General features: G+C 39.6%; 1 protein-coding gene across 1 annotated transcript in view; it reads left to right on the forward strand.

The window, feature by feature from the left end:
- The first annotated feature begins 347 nt into the window (after positions 1–347).
- The window catches only part of CDC42SE2 (CDC42 small effector 2), an 83115-nt gene continuing 64481 nt past the window's right edge, over positions 348–18981 (forward strand). Inside the window, exon 1 of the mRNA XM_085323210.1 lies at positions 348–366. The gene's annotated coding sequence lies outside the window, so the exon portion shown is untranslated. The remainder of the gene's footprint in view (positions 367–18981) is intronic.

An 18981-nucleotide genomic window follows, 5' to 3' on the forward strand; every position in this document is an offset into this window, starting at 1 on the left:
CGCGGGGGGCGCGGGCGGCGGCTCCGCTGCGTGGCGTGTGCGGCCTGAGGCTCGGAGCTGCGGCGAAGCCGCCGCTCCCGCAGGCCGGGAGAGCGCCCGCCCGTGGGACCCTCGGCCCGCTCGGGAATGGGCAGCGACTCTTCCGATTTCTGCTTTTAATCTCCTCCTTTTCAGTGAGAAACTTCAGAGTCCGTTTAAGCTAAAACCCTAACCAGCTTTTTCCCCACCCAGTCTAAGCACATCCCTGCTGTACTGCGGCAGCTGTTCAGAAATTCTAAAAAAATCAAGGCGCTTTTAAAGCGAGAGGGAGTCGCTTTTATTTTACAGCTCTGTTCTGGTGATGGGAGGACCCTGTGGGATGCTCAGGTACTGGCAGTCGCTCCTTAACCTGCATCAATGTATAGGCAACGCTGCTAGCTCTAAAGCTAACATAAGACCTTAACTAAAGTAACTGGAATTAAAGCTCTTTTTGCACTCATAAAGCATGCTTAGCCGATGAGGTTTGCTTAGGTAATCTGTTTAGCAATAGCTCAATGAAGGTGCAGATCAGTTTCTGAAAATTRCACTATTCGCTCTGTCAAAACACAGATCAGTTTCATTTATTGTCGTTCAAAATTTTTCTGTTGTAATGATTTATTTTTGAGGGGAGAAGAAAGGGAATATCAAGGATGCAATGGTAGAGGGTGGTCCTGTGGATGCTTTCAACCGTTARTGATCTAAGTAGCAATTCAAATAAGCAATGAGATCATTCCCTGTGTATAAATTTTAGTATATGCATAAACTTAACTATGTACAAATGTTTGCATCATTGCTCTCTCAAACTTAGTTTTGCCCATTAGCTTGGGTTAGAAAGTAGAATCAAAATATGTGTGTTTGGATAACTAAAATTATTCTGCTATTGGGTAATATTTTCTACATGCTTCCTGAGGAAGGACAGTGTCTTTTTCTATAGCAAAGAATCACTCATGCTATATTCAAGGAAGTTCTTGGTGAAGTTTCTCTGTATTTTTTCCTTATATATACACACATACCAGAAATTTAAAAATTGTGCTATGGTCTATAGTGTATAGTGATCCTTTTTATACAGCAGCTGAGTGAGGAACACTGAAACTGTTGTTACATGCAGCTTGCTTTCTAGAAATGTTGTAGCTGTATTATAYGTTATCTTTGACTGAGAGGCTGTTTCACCAATAATTTATTGAAAACTTACACTGTCATATTACAAGACAAAAATCAATTATTTTTGAAGCCTGCTAGTAATTCTGACCTTACGGCATATCAGAGGCTGCGGTGGCTTGCAGTGTAGCAGTCTGAGCAAAGCTAGTGGAGGTGGTGGCTTGTCACGATAGGGAAAAGGCAAAAGTGTTTTCAACATCTTGTCACGGTTTCTGTTGTCCAAAAACATAAATTGAATAACTTTAGAAACAGGAAGGAGAAAAGAGAAATTTGGTGTGTGTTCTAGGTGATCTACRTACTATTTTTACTGTGGCATTTTTTTTCTAGCTATCAGAGTGTTCGTTATAATGATAAATCATTTGGTCACAGAGTGGTGACAAGAAATCACATCATGTCCTATGGAGGTGTTACAATAAACAAGAAACGTTAATCATGTTCTCATCTCGTCTTTTTTCACCCTGTAAGAAGTATAGTAGCTATGAATTGTTTTACATGTCTAGAAGGAGTACTACTTTGTGGTGACAAAATAACGTTAATCAGCAGTTGCTGCTATAATTCAGCTCCTCAGGGGGGAGGAGTTAGTGTAATACCTTCTAACTTCAGCAAACCTTTTAGAGGGTTAGGATGTTTATATGGCAGAGATTTTTTGATCCCAGAGATATGTCTGTGTGTTGTGTTGTTGTGTTTTTTTTCCTTTTTGTTAGTCAGTTTGGATTTCTTACTAACATTACAATACAGTATTTACAAATTTATATTTTTACATCATTGACACATGAATTGCAAGTAAAACATGTTTCATTCTGTGGTGTATGATTGGGAGGGGGCAGTTCCTAGGAGAACAAGTTGAGGAATTTTTTTCCAACTGTAAAAAGTAGTTTTTAAAAAGAGATAGAATTGAAATGCTGGCTTTGTTTAATGTGATTTATAGACCAACCTTTATAATGAGGCATGAAGCATACTGTGAATTAAATTTAGCCAATAATAGAAAGATTTAAAAAAAAAAAAACTTCCTGGAAGTGTCTGTCTTGCCAGTCTCTTTTTTTTTCCTCTCTCCTCTTCGACAAGGTTAAGTTCTCCAAAAATGAAACGAAGTGGCAAGTTATATATAAGCTCAGCATACCATACAGCTAAGAATCTCTTTTACTAGTCTTTGACAATTCTGTCCTGACTCCTATTAGCTCTGGTTTGTATGTGCAGACATTCACTGGTTTCTGGTCAATATTACAGAGCAGTTGCATAGAATTCACATATAACTGGGGCTTTACCTTATTTTTAAATGATGCTTTGATTAGTCAAATTAGCTTTGACCAGCTTAGTTGCACCTCTTCATTATGCTTGACACCTTGAGTTTAGGAATCTAATACCAATTTATCACCAAATTCATTACTGCAACACATGTTTTTACTAGCTAGAGCTCAGGCTGATAGTAGAGAGTGTCCCTTTAGATAAACATGCATTTGAATGATGGAGTTATGTTTGGTCACCTCTTTAGCTCTGGATATCTGTTTCTCACTGTATACCTTTCTATGCTCAGAGACAAGAAAGTAGGAGAAAAAGAATGTGGCCTTTCTTCCAGCCTTGCTAATACCTTGTGTCATTCATAAAAATGTTTACCACTAACAATTATTTCTGTTTAATGTTAGTTATGTCTCCTACTGTTAATGTTAGTCTGTAAAGCAAATAAAGAAGCTTTAAAGAAACTGACAGATAAGCGAGCAATGTGAAGGTGTCGGTCACTGTCCTGATACCTTAAGCACAAAGTCAAAAGTGTTTCTACCTATGCTGGAAGGTTGTAGGAATTAGCTGCTGTTTTCTCCARATACATAGTTGGTTCATGCATGTGTGACTTCTAATAAATTTGTCAGTTCTTAAAGCTTTCTTAACAGGGTTAACACAAAGATTTCTTTAATATTATAGCTGTCTAGCTGTATTTCTAGTCTTCCAAAAYTGCTGAGGTTAAGTATACACGGTGATGGTTGCACAACTGGATGATCCCCTCCTYAGAATATACCATGGAATAGAATAATTTGAGATGCACCTGAAAAGTRAGAATGTGGCGTTCCTTCTCATAGCCATGGGTGGGGGGAGGAACGGTCCTCTAAAGCACGCAGGTCCCAAGATGGGCAAGTTGTGTTTCTTTTTGTTGAGAGGAAGAAAAAAATAGTCTATCAATCTTAAGAGGCTTTTGAGCATTCAGTCACCTAAAYGTTTCAGATGGAAATGTTGATGAAGTCTTTCTGGCATGACTAGTGTCTTTTGTTTTGTGTAACTACTGGGGAAGTCAAGAAATAATGACAAACTTGAAAACTGAGCAGCCTCAGACAAGTGGAAGTGAGTAAGAAAATAATCTGTGAGCCACACTGAAGATGTTAAAGTGGGGGCTTCGCTCAAAATAGAGCAGAACAGGGAGGGACTTGAGCAGTGGGAATGCTGGCAGTTATAATAAAGACAATGCAAAGAAGTTAAGCTGGTGGTTTGGGAGAGTCCTGTGAGAGGATCAATTCTTAGTGCATGTCTTACAGCTGGTAACTGTGCTTGAGGACCCCGTGGTCTCCTAGTTCTGTATTTTGTGTGCAGTTAGAGGTTGATATATGAGATTAAAGTACTAGTCCAACAATAATTATTATCCCAAGGGTAATTAAAGTTTCCTTTGGTTAGCTGCCTTTCATGAAGGCACAGTTTAGTGCACACAGACCTACTTTGAAGCACTGTTCCATCCTTCTCTTAAGTGTTATGTTAACAGAAGGGTTTAGCAGGAGGGTATAAGGAGGAAGACATAAGGTGACAGCGTAATTGTCAGCAGGTTTTGCAGACCGCTTCCAGAAAGGATAAATACACTATATTAACTTCTGTCTTCCCTGATTTGGTTTGATCTTTCTGTCTAATAAGATCAGCGATGTTTGCCTTGATGTCAAAGGAGGAACATATCCACTCTGCATGCCCAGTAGTGCATCAGCATGGTACATGGGGAAAGCAAGCTGGTGACAATTGCACTGCCTGCAGGAGCTGGGAACTGCTGTCATACCTGCTCCAAAGTTAYGGTTAAGACATATTTAACAAGTATGTACCTGAAATGGGTCTCTGGGGATTGTGTTAAACAAATGGCTTGCTTATTTTGTTGATACTAAAAGTATGGATTATAATACAGGCCAACATCTAGTACTGTGAAATGCCTGTCCTGCTGCAGGTGTCTGAGCAGTTGATTTGACTATAATTATTAGACACATATGGTTAGTAGATACTAGGTTATCAGGTCAGTCCTTGGCTGGACAGGGTTTGAATCCTCTCCCTGCCGAGTGTAAGCTGTAGCTGGAGTGGTGTGGCAATAAGGCTAGTTTGCACTGCATAAACCATTGCCTCTGTATGGCAAGAGGAGCACTTGGGATTCATCCTTAGCACAATAAAGGAGGAATTATCATATAAATAATGAGGGGTTCCTGAAGTTAGGAGGAGATTATACCAAGTGATGACARCTCCTCTTGAATTCTTTTTTTTCACAGCAAAAGGATACAGTATTTACAGTTGTCGCTTAAGCAAGTGGGGATAAAATATTGTAACTATCTCTAACCATTTAGACCAAAACAGACAGCTATTTGTTTCATCAGTATATAAATCGCTGTATAAAGACAAAACAATGCATGAACCAAATAACTGGGCATTACAGACTGCATCATTGTTTGCTGGGTGTTTGAGTGCTTTTGTGCTTTTTTACAAATTACTACATAGCTCAAGAAAATGTTTTTGACTGTACATGCTTTGAACTTTATCAGCCATCACAATGTACTGATTTGTTTCTTAGGAAAGCTTTCTTACCACAAAAGAGTGTAGTGTCACCAAAGCCTTTCCAATCAAAATCCCAGTTGTCCTCACATAAATAAGTGTATTTTGTCTTTTGGATGAACTTTTCAATTTCTATCTAAAGTATAGGCCTATCTTTGTATGGACTTGATATATACTTTCTTTCACTTCCCTTTTGGAAAGGGATCTTCGTCATCTTTCTTGTAATCACCCACTGATTTTGGAGACTGACCGTTTAGATCTTTTTCAAAAAAATAGCACTTTCATAAATTGAAACAGGTTTTCTTGTCAAAACAGTCATACTATTAAACACTGAATTATTACATGTGAAACACTCTTTGTTACTTTTATTGGTTGCTTTATCTTATGGCTCATGTTCAATAATTCTTGTGCTGACTGGTAACATCTTTTTTTAATTGGCCCCACGTGATGCAGCTATTCTCATCAAACACCAGTTGCTAAAGGAACTCTACCTCCTCCTCCACTAAAGCTTCCCAAGAACATTTTTTTTTCATCTGAACTTGACTATCTCTTTTCCCCTGTTAACCCCCTCARGTGAGTGAGATCTTGCCCAGATCTTTTGTATAGAAGGCTTTTTCTAATAAGCTGAGTTTTATAAGGTTTTTTTTTGAGTATCTCAAGGCAGAACAAATAAAAAGGGGGGGGGGCAAGAAAACAGAGTTAACAGCAGTATTATTTGCAGATTCTGTGATCTGATAGGAATGGTTTTCTCCAGCTGAAAGCATGTGCTGGTATTTCAGAAGCAGTAGCTTGCTTGACATTGGTGATGTATCCAAGATGCAAAAGAAAACAGAGGTTCAGAAATATGCATTTAAGTGACCCCTAATTCTTACTGAAGGTYTTCAAATAAAATTGTTCTAGTTTTGATATTTTGTGAACCTCTTCAGGTGTTTTGTTTTAGCATTGTCAAGCATGTGGTGCTTTTACAATTACTTTTGTTAGTGAATTTTCATTCAATACTTGCTATACAAGCTATACTTGCACTTTATGAGGAAGTTTTATTGGCACCACCACTGTTACTGGTTTATGTAGGGGAATCATATGCTGGGATARATGAAGAATATGCAAGTCAGCAGCTCTGCTGGACTCCCCCCCCCCCCTTTTTTCTTCCCTCTCTTATCAAAATTTCATCTTAAATATTTAGGTGATTTGCTGTCGCTCTGAGCGTGTCACTGATCTTATGGTAAAATCAAGGTTTACTAATAAAGTCTTTTCCAGTGTTAAAATAGTGACCTAATCTCAGAGATGGAACTAGGTCTGCTCAGCTCTGTTATTTGACATGATTGTAACTTGTTTACTGCTCAGCTGCTTGGTAGTGGCTAAATCTTTGTGATGCTCTTGGAAAATGCTGGTTGAGCTYGAGACTGTTTGGAGGCAAATTTGAAGGGGTGCTATGTCAGCGTAGCTGCTTTATTGTAAGACAAACAGTTGCATGCATTGCGCTGCTTTCCGTATGCTTTCCCCCTTCCTTCCCCCAACATCCCACCATTGCCAAGTTTACTGGGTGAGCTCTAAAGAAGAACCTGTAAATCCCAGCCCTGGAGCCTCTTGCCGGCCTGTGCGCGATTGCAGTGCAGTTCTTCCGCTTACCGACTTCCCAGGAAAGGCCTGGGGTAGGAGTGGTGAAGGATTCCTTTCAGGTTGAAGGTTTTTGAAGCAAAACCTTGGCTGTGAAGTTAATGCTGAAACTTTCCTTGAGCTCCAAACTCCATTAAGATTGTGGTTGCACAGAWAGCCAACTACATCTCTGCAGGAACATATTTGCAAGGGCAATACTCCTCGCTACTCAGAGGCAACAGCAATCGCAATGTCTTGTCCCTGGTACCTGTTCCATTAGAATCAGAATTGCTTTAGCTTTTATTTTGTTTTATTTTTTTCTTTCCCCCTCAGGTCTCTTACAAAGTAAAATAYGAGACATTGTTACTGTACATGCAGAGAATCAAAGCTCAGGAGGAGGCTGCAGGGGATTGGTTTCAATCTACTGTTTGATCTGTGCAAAAAGAACCGAGCAGAGTTGTCTTTGCTCTCGGTCGTGTGCTTTTTTTTGCTGGTGGAGGTGATCCTGAGCATTGGGGGATTTTTGTTGCTGGTTTTAGTTTGTGGTGTGTGCTTTTTAAACTTCATTTGAAAATTATCACTAATGAAGGTAGGCTGAGTGAAGACTGATCCCTCTTGCAGGTATTTTGCGACTGAGACAGAGAAGTTGTAGTCAAAATAAGTGTGTTAGTGAAATTCTGTGCAAATAAAGAATTACTTTAAAGAAAATGARACTCCAGCTGTTCTGAAAGTGATGCTTCTGTAGATAACTATTCAAATGTTAACAGTGGGTGATTCCTGGTTATGCTTTTTATACTGAATTCATGCATTTTTCGTTTTCTCTAATCCTTAGTTTCCTTTCTTTCAGAGACTGAAAGCATAGTGTGAAGGCTTGACTGTTGCTTTGTTTCTACTGGTTGAGGTCATATTAAGATATTTTTATCAGTGCTCTGCTGTAAAGACAGCCTTTTATTGAATTATTTGTGGCCTATTGTCTCTTTAAATGCAACTTAATTTCTSTTTATGTCTAATCAAAGATGCTGAGGACATCTGAAATACTGCACTTGCTATTCTGAAATCCCAGGCAGCAAATTTTGCAAATCACCATGGTAATGCGTGTGTGGGAGGAAGGCTGAAGTCAGAACCTGCATTTAATATTGCATATGTTCAGTGCCAYGAGCACTGCTTGCTCTTTGATGTATGTGTGTTCTTTTGCTTAATTAAAAAAAAAAAGCCTTAGCTGCGTCATATTATTATTTCACTTTTATCTGATTTGCTGTGATTCTGAAACAATCCACTGAAGTAATTTGATTATATGGATAATGGCTGAGTTTTCTTCCTGTTCAGAAAATAACACTGAAAAAAATCTTGTGAATGTAACAAACTTCAAAACTTTTTTGCTCCCTCTGTAAGATCTTATGGATAGGTTTAAAATTCAGTGTTTTACTATGCAGCTCCTGTTTTAAGGACTCTGCTGCTGGTAACTCATCTCCCCTTGATTTCCTGCCAAGTCATTGTGAGCGTTTGAGTTTCTTGGTGCTTTTGTGCAGGCGTTTGTTGCCTTAGACACACGAATTCTGAAATGCGATCGACGTTAGTGGGCTCTTGTTCCAAGGGAAGGTTTTTAAGAGGATCTATATCATGTTCTAGAGTGCTAGAACTGGTTTGGCTAAAAATAACAAAGCTGATGGTAGGCTATTTTCTTAATTATTAGTCCTATTTGGCAATCAAACAAGCTACTTCTGTCACTGCTAACTACAGGTAACTTTTAATAAAAAATATATATAAAATCTGTTTGTTTAAACCTGGCTTTGGGGGTGTTTTATTACTGTACTTTGAATAAACTAAATGAGGAGGCATGGGTAAAGGATTCTTTTTCTTTCCTCGTTATTATTCTGATTATCCCAAATTCTTAYAAGAATTACAGTTAGAACTTCTTAGTTTTAGAAGATGGCCTTACATCTATTGGGAATTGAGGGCAGTGATACTGGTTCTAATTGCAGTCCAAGTTTTTATTTATTTTAATTAGAGCTGGCCTGTGAAAATAGGGCATCTCACTCTTTCATTGCCCTAGAAAAGGGTATTGCAAAAGCACCGAGAGGAATATAGAGTTGAAGTCATCTGTCTGCATCAGAGCCCGAAGGAGCCTGGGAGGCTCACAAGAGCTCCCTGTGCCACTGGGCAAGTGTCTGGCGTGGCACGAGCTGTACATCTGAGCCATCGTGTGTATTCAGATCATTCTTTTTCTTTTAACAATACTGTTCATTTGTTGTATGCAGTTTATGCTGTCACTGAGTTGTTTTTGTCTTCTAAATGGCAGCCTTGCCTTTATGAGGGTAAGTGTGGGAAGTGATGACTCTGAAGGTCTTTACCTCATGAAGATAAGTTTTTTTCTGAAGGCTATGACCTGTGTAGATAGTGAAGCTACTTGGTTAGCTAGCTACTGATCTGCTGGGCCCTTTGCCTGCTGAAGGATGAGACGCCTAATCTGCACTAAATGAATAATCTTGTTTGCTAGCTCTTTAGATGACAAGACTTTGGGATGACTAGGACTCTGAACACTGATCTCCTGTGACCAGTGTACTATTGACTTTTTTCTTCTGTCAAATCTTAAAGGTTATTTCAGTCCTTCTGCTTCTAGCTGGTGCAGGATTTGTACCAGCACTAAGGTTAGWTGTCATCTACATGATTCAGAGCAGACAGTGAAGGGATTATTTAAATTAGTTTTGAAGCAAAAATTTAAGTAAACTGTGTTGTCTGTTAAATCAGTTCAGTTAGTTGCATCAGATTCTCAGTCTGTTRCTTGGCAGATATAAAAACACACTATCTGCTTCTGAAAAGTATACTATTAAATGCACCTTCTTTCCACCAAAATTCTGGCAATACTAGCCTCTTCAAACCATTAGATTATGGAAAAAGAAAAGCCCTTAAGTGCAATGGATGAGATGACTATTAGATTTATGTGTGTATAGTAGCAAAATAACCTGAGAATGGAGTATTAGCCCACAACTACATTTTCCTTTTTAAGAAAGGCTTAGRCTCTCAAATAGTAGTATAGCACATGCTGAGTTTTTGTGGAGTAAAACTGGACTATATTAAATTGGAATGAAATAGAAGCAGATTTCAAGCCTTAGAGAGCTGGATTTTTGTATTCCCAACCTCTGTCTGACCCACATATCTTTAAATCTTCTCCTTGGCTGTGTCACTACAGTGTAGTCTATTAAGCATCCATGTAAACACATCTGTGTCACCAATGTGCCAAAGAATTTTTGGAGGGAAAAAGAGGTATATGTAAACACTATAAAATACCGACACAGCTTAGTGTTGGTGACTTCTGATGGGAGAAGTAGAGGCTTAATCTGAGGCTACTTATTGGAAAATAAACTGTGATGAGAATAGGCTACTTTAATAAGGTCACTGTATACATCTGTGATCTTTTTAACCATGGTAAGGAATTCTCAAGAACAGCCTGTAAGTTAGGGGAAAGGTGTTCAGAGATTGATTTCAAGTAGGCTGCTGTCCCAAGTGAATAGAGAGATGCCTCCTTCCTTCAGAGGTACCTAAATGTAAGCTACTGCCCTGAATTGTCCTCTGAAGGACCTTAGTGAGGCACATCTCCCCCCAGTAAAAATGGGAGAAATTAGAGTTAGCTTTCATGGATCTTTGTGCTGCAACTTAATGTTGTTTTTCATAATATCTTCATGCCTCTTTAGCTTCCAAATATTCACACTGCTGAACTTATTGACATTTGTTAATTCCATTTGCCTTCATTATGGCTCTGTTGCTTGAGACTGGTACATCAGTTCATACTTCATAAGAAAATGGTAAAATCTCCTCTACTGGCTATCTGTCATCTTCTATATGTGTATGACTGCTGAAGATGTGATGTGACTTCAAACTAAGGGCCCTGCCTCTGACTCAGATGGAAGGATAGTTGGAACTGAGCCAACTCACTTGCTGCAAACTTARCCCTTGGCACTTTTTGTGTTTGTTTGTTAATAGTTTGCAAAAAGATGAAAAAGTTGACTGATAAAGCCCAACAAAAAGTTTAGATTATCTTCATTACATTATCTTTTTGTGGATAAACTGCTGAATCTCAGTCTGGATTTTTTTTCTTAATGGGGTTGATGCTTGAAGACTATATAGCTACTTGGCCATTATATGTGTAAACTAATGGCCTCTTTAGCCTAGGAAATACTTTTTTTTTTTTTTTTTTTTTTTTTTTTTTTTTTTTTTAAGACAGTGCATTTTATAACCTCTTTCTAAATTTCTTACATACGTAGCATCAGGTTCTTCATCAAACTTGAACTCTTTCTAATTTGAAAAACACATCAAAAATGCTATGTGGCTCCATTGATGGTTTTTCCACTGAATTTGATGCATTTGATAATAGTATTCATTTTCCTAAATCTCTTTATGCTTATAACACTCTTAAATGCTTTTAGAGATCTGAAATGCAAAACAAATCAATTTTGCTGGGGCAGTTATTTCCACCGTAAAAGCTCAATACTAATAAATGTRCTTCACCTTTCTAAAATGATCTGTGTGCCATTTATCATACCAATTTGTTATCTTTGTTTTCATAAACACCTTTATACTGAACTTCTCAAACAGGCTAATATGACTCTTGACCTCTTGTGGACCAAGTRAAATAAACACCAGACTGAGCAGGTATTCTAGGGATAATGGTGAGATTACCTGCTAACGTTGCAACACTAGCAGTTTCTTGTAACTGGTTGAATCAATAGTTTTGTTTTTATTTAGAGATGCAGGAAATGCACCTAACTGGTAGCTCTGAAAACTAGACTTCAGCTTCAAACTGTCATGCAAATTCTAACACGTAGGTAATTATTATTAGCTAACATTCTTAATGAACAAGGGATATGGTTAAGTCTGCAATAAGCTATCCAAACGTTTCATAGAAAGTAGTTACAGCTCTGATTAGGAGAGCGCCTTGGCAGTACCTGCAAATAGCCCTTCTTGCTGCTCTGCTAACTAGTGCTCCTGGCCAGCTAACTTGGTAGCCTTTCTTGCCAGAAGTGTAGAAGTGGTTTTGTGAATTAAACTGTCCATTAGGATGTGGGTTGAGACTGCATGCTCCATTCATCTGGGATTCTAAGTAGCTGGGACATAGTGACTTACAACTCCTGGTCCCGATCTCGCTTGTGATTGACTTGTTTTAAGAAAYGTTGTTGTGCAAAGATGGCTTTTGTCATTCTGTGGTGTTCTGCTTGCAGCACAGTCTTGTTTTGAGTGTTACTGTTTAGGAGGGTGTAATTCACTAAGCTTTCTACCTAGCCTATTTGCCTTTAAGGAGGGGTGGATGAAGACATGCTTGGCTTAATATTTTTAAATACAGAGTTAAATATTAAAATGGCTAATACAGAACTATCATCTCTATATGGTTAGGATGTTACAAGTGTCATTAACAGCTATTTAATGTGAGCTCTGCTCTAACATCTTATGCTGCAACAGGGTACTACAGAACTGTTGTGTGTTTTTTTTTCTCAGTAAAATATACTAATACGAACCTTTCCTAGTTTGAATTCAAGTTGCATTACATCTGAGTGAATAGATTCATGTTTTAAACAAGTTAAACTAGATGGTTCTCCTATCAGTATCTTGGATACTGACCACAGATTCTTTAATTAGAAGGTAACCCGCTTTCAGTGACACTTCAGTTGCAGATTTGAGGTCTACTGTAAAAATGCATGTCTTCCTTGCTGGCTTTCGGGATTTAATTTACTTTCTTATTAAATGTATTGGGTAACCAATGCAGTGTCATGTGTTACAAGCTGGTTGTTCAGCTATGTTGTATGAGAAACTGCTTGTAATCATGATATAGTTACTCTACCAAGGGAGGAGGGAAAACATCTATTTATAGATGGTCTGAAAATAACTTCTGTAGAGATTATGCTGTTACAAAAGATTTTTATTTTTTACTTAGCAATTTTAGTTGTTTTTCACAGCCTGTGATCATTTGTGGACTCTTCTATGCATTCATATATACGTGTGTGTGTATATATATATATATTTGCACAAACACACATATGTGTGTATAAGTACCTGCCCTTTAAGGGAAACTTTTAAAGTAAAAAACTGTATTCCAAGTATTGCGATACTGAAGAGTGTTTTGTTTTTTCCTCACTTGTATGTTTGTACTGTATTGAAGGCCTTCTGCTTGATAGATGCCCGGTCTGCAGGACCTCTATTTCTGTAAGACTTCCTCTAGCTCTTAGTCTGTTAATATTGCCCTCTCGGTATAGTTGGTCAAGCGTGGTGTTGTGTTGGTTACCATTTACTTGCATCTCCTATTCATGCTTCTGCAGTAACTGCACTTGGAAGGAGCAACACAGAAGCTCTTCTTTGCTCTTCCTGAGGCTCCTTAGCTGGAGAAAGGAGATTAAAATCTCATTCTTACCTCTCGTTCTCACCTAGTTGTCCTGTAATTGATAATCAAATGTTACTTTCACTGAGGCAGYTACAGCCACTTTCTCACATTGCCCATCTCCATGATCCACTGCTGGGACTTCTTGCTTTTTTGATAACCCAGGTTTCTGTCCAAACAGAAACAGTGATCAAAGGTTTCTGTCTCTCTGACAGGTAATACTGCTCAGGCAAGTTTTCTTCCTTCCCTTCTTCTCTAGGATTCTTCTCCACTATTTTTATTCACCTGTGCTTATCTACCTCTGCTTTTTATTCCTAGTCTATACGTTTTTCCCTATTCAGTCGTACTTGAAAAACTACAAGGGTAAAGGTAATGTATTTTTCATTTTACTCTTTAAATCTGTCTTATGCCAGCCTGAGGAAAACTGGAATACTGTTCCCCAGCTTGTGAGCAAGGACAGTGCAAATTAGGAAGCAAGTCTGTTGTCATTTGAGAAAAGTATAACACCAGGAAATTCAAGTGTAGAAGAGATTTTAAAAAAATAAAGAAATCCACAAAGTACCTACCTAACAGCAGAGGAGATGTGTAAAACTTAATTATAAAGGCAGTACTATTTCCACTCTATTTTATGGAGACTTCTAAGGTGTGGACCAAAGGTCTGCTTGAATGTCTTGTGTGGGGTTTTCTTCCTGCTATCCTCATGATTTCTCCTCATGTTGTAAAGTCTATTTCCATGCCTGAATACTATCAGRACAGGCTGTCACTGTAGGTGTATGATTTCTGAACAGTGTGTTGTTTAAGAGTACAGCTTTAGCCCCACTAAATGATTCTCTGGCCATTCATAATAGCAGCTCTGGAGCAGCAGTTCCTCTTGCCGTTCTGAGCCAGCCCTTACCAATGTGTTTCCTTTCCTTTATTGCCTGTAGTACTTGTAATCCATCCTTCCTTTTACTGAGAACTGCTGAACTTGTTGGCAGATGTAGTGGACAATAACTCAATAACAAACTTGTTTGCTAACCCTCACAAATGTCATGAGAGACAACTGCCAAGCGCTGCATTTCTGTTGGACATCTAGTACTAATAGGTTGTTTCCTGGACTACCTGGTATTGCCAGTGACCTGGAGCCTAACCAGCAAGAAGGGGTTATCTAGCTAATCTTAAACACAGAAATGCTGGAAAATACCAAGGACTTTCCAACAGYCCTTGCTAATGCTTGGGTCTGACTGTAGCAAAGGAGGCAGGCGGCATGAAGGCAGACACTTGCTTCGAACCCAGGCACCTCAGTAACCCCTCGTGTCAGCAGGCTAGCAGGATGCATGACCTTCCATCTGCGTTGTGGAAGCACAGGCGGAGTTGCCAAATACGCGTTTCTCATGCAAGTTGTGAGACCTTTGGCAGCCCTCGCGTAAGCAAACAGTGGAGGAACGCAGAGGCTGTGCAGAGGAGATCGTCGGAAGTGTTCCCGCAGCAGCCGCGTCAAGCACGGAAAGCCTCTGGCGGAGCTTCGTCGCTAGCAGGCGTCTACTTCTGACACCCAAATGAAAGACCTAAACCATCCCTTTGGGAGCCAAAGGCCTGCATACCCGTTCAAGTGGAAATTGGGCTGCTGAGCCTATCAGCCACTCTCCCACGGCAGTAGGATGTTTGTCTGTGGGATTTGTGCCCTGGAGGAGGCAGGCAGGGAGTAGTCTTTGGAGTCAGGGAAGTTGCTGAGAAATACCACAGGTGTTTTAGTTTGGGGGGTTAGGGTGTGTGTGTGTTTTTTTTTTGTTGTTGTTGTTGTTGTTTTTCTTTTTCAAAGGCATTTGGTTAGGAGGCTCTGGAGAACAGCTGACTCAAGTATTATTCCTTAAGGAGTTTCATTGCTTTCCAGGTATTCTGTCACTGTTCAGTATTAATTCTAGTGCCACGCTCCACAGAGGCTTTTGGGGACACTTCAGCAGAGTACAGCGTTAGCAGCCCCRAAGGCATGTCTCTGGAAGCAAGCACATTGAGCTTGTGCTATTATGCTCAGTTTGCTGAAGGCTTCGTGCCGTGCTTGTTTGGCAGGATCAGATTCAGTAATACAGTGAGACGATGATGCTGTAAGCTGAGACTGAYGCAGTGCAAGATCATGCATGCAGAGAAGTGCACTCATCTTAATACGATGTGGCTAATGGTGGAGTTAATGCTCTTCAAATCCAGATCTCGTTGCGATGTTTAGTATGTAGAAGGTGCATGTCTGTGATTTATAGTGGTAGTCTGATAGTGTTTTGGTTTTCTTTTCCTCCCCTCTGCATATGWAGTGTACAAAAATGTCTTTAAAAGAACGTTATGCAGTTTCTGCTTATTTGCATGTACTTAAATAGTAGCATTGCATTCCTTTAGTCTTGGCCAGCATATATTAGGGCCTTTTGGTTTTGTGCAAATATACTTGAAAATTTATGAGGTATATAATTCTTATCAAACCATTGTGTTTAATTGTATATGAAACTTGTGAGATTGCTAAAGAGTTAGTGTGTTTCTAAGAGCTTGCAACACTACAGTAGGTTAATTTTAAGCAATAAATCTATAGCACATACTAAGTACCTTATATGCCATCAGTGCAAGCTTCTGGACTAGTCAATCAAGGACCTGGGGATGTAATCACACATTTATGTGCTTGGACAGCCTGTGCTGTGTAGTGAACTGGAGCAGGAAAACGATACAGACAGAAAAAGGTTATTTTAAGCTGTGTTGTTGCTGAACCTTGAGCCGTGGTAAGATGCCACAAAGATGAGTGCACCTCTTAAGAACAAACACCGTTTTTTAAGGTGTACTGCTTTTTTTTTTTTTTCCCTCTATAAACACAGATCTGGTCTGAACAAATCCACAATTCACATGTAACAATGTTCAAACTGGGGCCTACCTAGGCTTAATGATTTGCATGCACTTTTTGTTGTATTATTAGCTTTATCCTCGTAGAACAAGCTGCAAAAAAAAAAAAAAAAAATAGATGACAAAGGCTATTAAGACAGCGTGAAACAGAAGTCTGCCTTCTCACTTCCCCTTTTGTAAAGCAGTCTTGATAACTTGATCTTACATGCAGTAAGGTTGCATAAATGAGCCACTTAACCACTAAGGGTGAGGTTTGATGAGATGGCTAATCTCATCTGTTAGCTGCTGTTTAACTGGACAGTCCTGCTCACTCCTGTCTTGCATCAGTTTTTGTGCAGATCTGTCTTTGGTGGACACGTTTGGGTTACTAAGCCAACAAAACACTCCCAAGAAAGGAATGGGCAGCTGGAAATTGGRAGAGAGATGGGCCTGGAGAAGAGGGCCATAGGAAGAGGAGCSAGCAGCTCTTTGCTGGTAACTGTGTGTCAGACTGCCTCGGCTATGGTAACGAAACGTGCCTGGGGGCTGTCTCTGGCACTAGGTTTTTATTTTTCATAACCACGTTATGCCAGCAATGTAAATATGGGCTGCTCGCTTTTGTGGTACCAGTACAGCATGTCTAACTTGCTAAGATACAGTGCTTAAGTATGTTAAAAACACTTTTAAAAAAGTTTGCAGTTACACAGTTTCGAACCCATTATATTAAGAAGGAAGCAGCTTCTTACACAACTCTGAATGCTTTTGCTAGCACTGCAGTGAACAAGGTAGCCTCAAATACTTGAACTCACACACTGAGAGCAATAGCTTGGCCTGCTAGGGGTTGTGACATCCGCGACCCTGCAATGGGGAGAGGGGAAGAAAGTCTCCAGCTCGCCCTTCTGGTAACTGTTTTTAAGCTCACATGAAGTTACGTTGCTCTTTGTAATACATAATTTGTTTTAGGAGTTGTAATAGATGACATTGCTTATAACCTGCCCCCGCCACCTACTTTTCATGCTTCTCAGAACTGATTGTCTCTTCAGGGAATAATAACCTCCTGCTCAACAAAAGGAAACGGAATCACTGCTGTTGTGAAATTCAGGTAGGCAATACTGCCAGTTTGCTTTTTGCTTTAATAGTTTAGCTAARCATAGATGACAGATCCACGAATGTTCATTGTGATACCAACACCGTCAAAGCGTGATAGGGATKTAAACCTGAAGTAGATTGGATCTGGTTTCGTGGCACTTCTCATGAATTCTAAACAGCAGTTCAGATGCCTCCCTGGCAAGGAGCCCCTGATGAGAAGTCCAGCAGACTTATGATATGCAAATRTCCTTTGTGTTCATAATAAAAACAGATAGATTAATATTAATCTATCTAATTCAGACCAACTTTGACAGGAGGTCCAGGTGTTTTGTGACCCTCAATTAATTGAATGAATTATTTTTGATAGCATTAAATTGTCTTGTTGCCCCAACAGACTCGTAGTAATTCATGGTATGTGCAGCAGCATATGCTTCGCCTAGATTGCCTTCCCTAATTTTTCTGCCTAAGTATCTTCTCTGTGCATTTTCTAGTTATTGTCTGGCAATTTCATGTTCCTGACCCTCTGCTTGAGCAAAGGTTTTAAGTACATCTCCAAATTCTTCATTAAGATAATAAAGATTCTTTGTTCTTTGTATTGTGCTTTTCAAGGTTTTCAGTTTATCTTCTACTTTAATTCCGCGTTTGCTGTTGGTTGTAGCGTTCTGCTCAGCTTGTGAAGTCAGGGTGGACTGGTGTCTTGTACTTTCCAGTTCTCAAAGTACATATGCGTGCTTTAGTGTGGCTTTAAATAAGAGATGAATGGTCAGTGTGTTTGATGAGCTGAATTCATGTTCAGCGAGGTTCTGGGATATATCTGTTCCTATCAAGTTTAGTAATTGACATGCCTGCATCACATCTATGTGGGATTAATTTTCGTGGTTTATGTGGGTACTGATGGGACAGTAAAATGTTGAAACTGCTGCTATTCTCTTGTGAGCTTCAAATTTACACCCTCGTAAAACTGAAAGTTGCTATAAGGAACTATATAGAACTACTAGAGTTTCATGTTCTGGTGTTTAAAAATCCAGTTGAGTTTTGGAGAAAGTCTCTTAGATAGCAAATTATTTAGGAAATATGCATGTGTTTACAAAATCTCTTATGCTGCTTCCTCAAAGGTGTGTATGTTGTGGAACACGTGGCACAATTCTGTATGTTTAGGGGGGTGGCAAGCAAAACATGCAAAACGCTGTTTTACTTCTCAGGTGTAAAGTGATAAATTTCTTTGTTTCATCCTATCTGCRTTTCTGGGCACTGTTCATACACTATGTAATTCAGGTAACAGGCAAAATTTGGTCCATTTCCCTAAAAATACTCAAAGCACGTTGAATTTTATTTAAGTAAATGGCTAAAATTATGCTTTTTTTTCTCCCTCACTTTCCTCCTCCCTGTTCCTTTGACAACTTTGAAGTGTTTTGAGTATTTTGAGCGAGACTGACAATACCAGGCATGCTTGGGCTCATCCTTCATGCTGAGCACTTCCTTTCTACGAACACACCTGTTCTTTTCAGCTTTGATTTCACTCTTACTTGTACAAACTTTCTGGCAGAGCCTGAAAGGAAGAGTCTGTACATGAATTTACCCTGGTGAAGTATGTGATAAGGAGGTGGTTTTATTACTAGCCAGTGCAAAGGGAAGTGTAAGTGGAGCTCTGAAATGGAAGTGGGAGCTTCACCTGCCCCAGCTGGCCCTGGGTTTCACTGGTCCACCCAGTGAAAGAAGTCGCATTGCTGAGTTGGAATGGCATATGGGGATACTCTCCTTGAGATCCTATTGCGGGAGGAGAGGAAATGATTCTTGGTGCAGATTTAAAAATAAAATGCTATGGAGGTGGATGGAAGAGGGAGAAGGTGGCTGGCAGCTGGGTAGCAGATACAGGTATAACAGAGGCAGGTAGAAGATGCTGGATTTGCCTGTGAAAAGCAAGACTGGGAGAGGAAGATATGGAATATCTGAGACAGAAGAAGAAAAAGGAATGTACTGCGAGCAGCAGGAGGAGGAAGGATTATGCATGGATGAGGGATGACACAGGAAGAGATGTGGGGAGGAGAAAGGACTTTTCCTGGAGCACAGAAGTCAGGTTCCATGATGATTCTCTCGGAGCAGGAGGAGGCAGGGAGCAGAGAAAATTCCACATTTGT

Source organism: Rhea americana, unplaced genomic scaffold (assembly GCF_003343005.1).
Source record: "Rhea americana isolate MKP2758 unplaced genomic scaffold, rheAme1 scaffold_83, whole genome shotgun sequence".
Taxonomy (NCBI): domain Eukaryota; kingdom Metazoa; phylum Chordata; class Aves; order Rheiformes; family Rheidae; genus Rhea; species Rhea americana.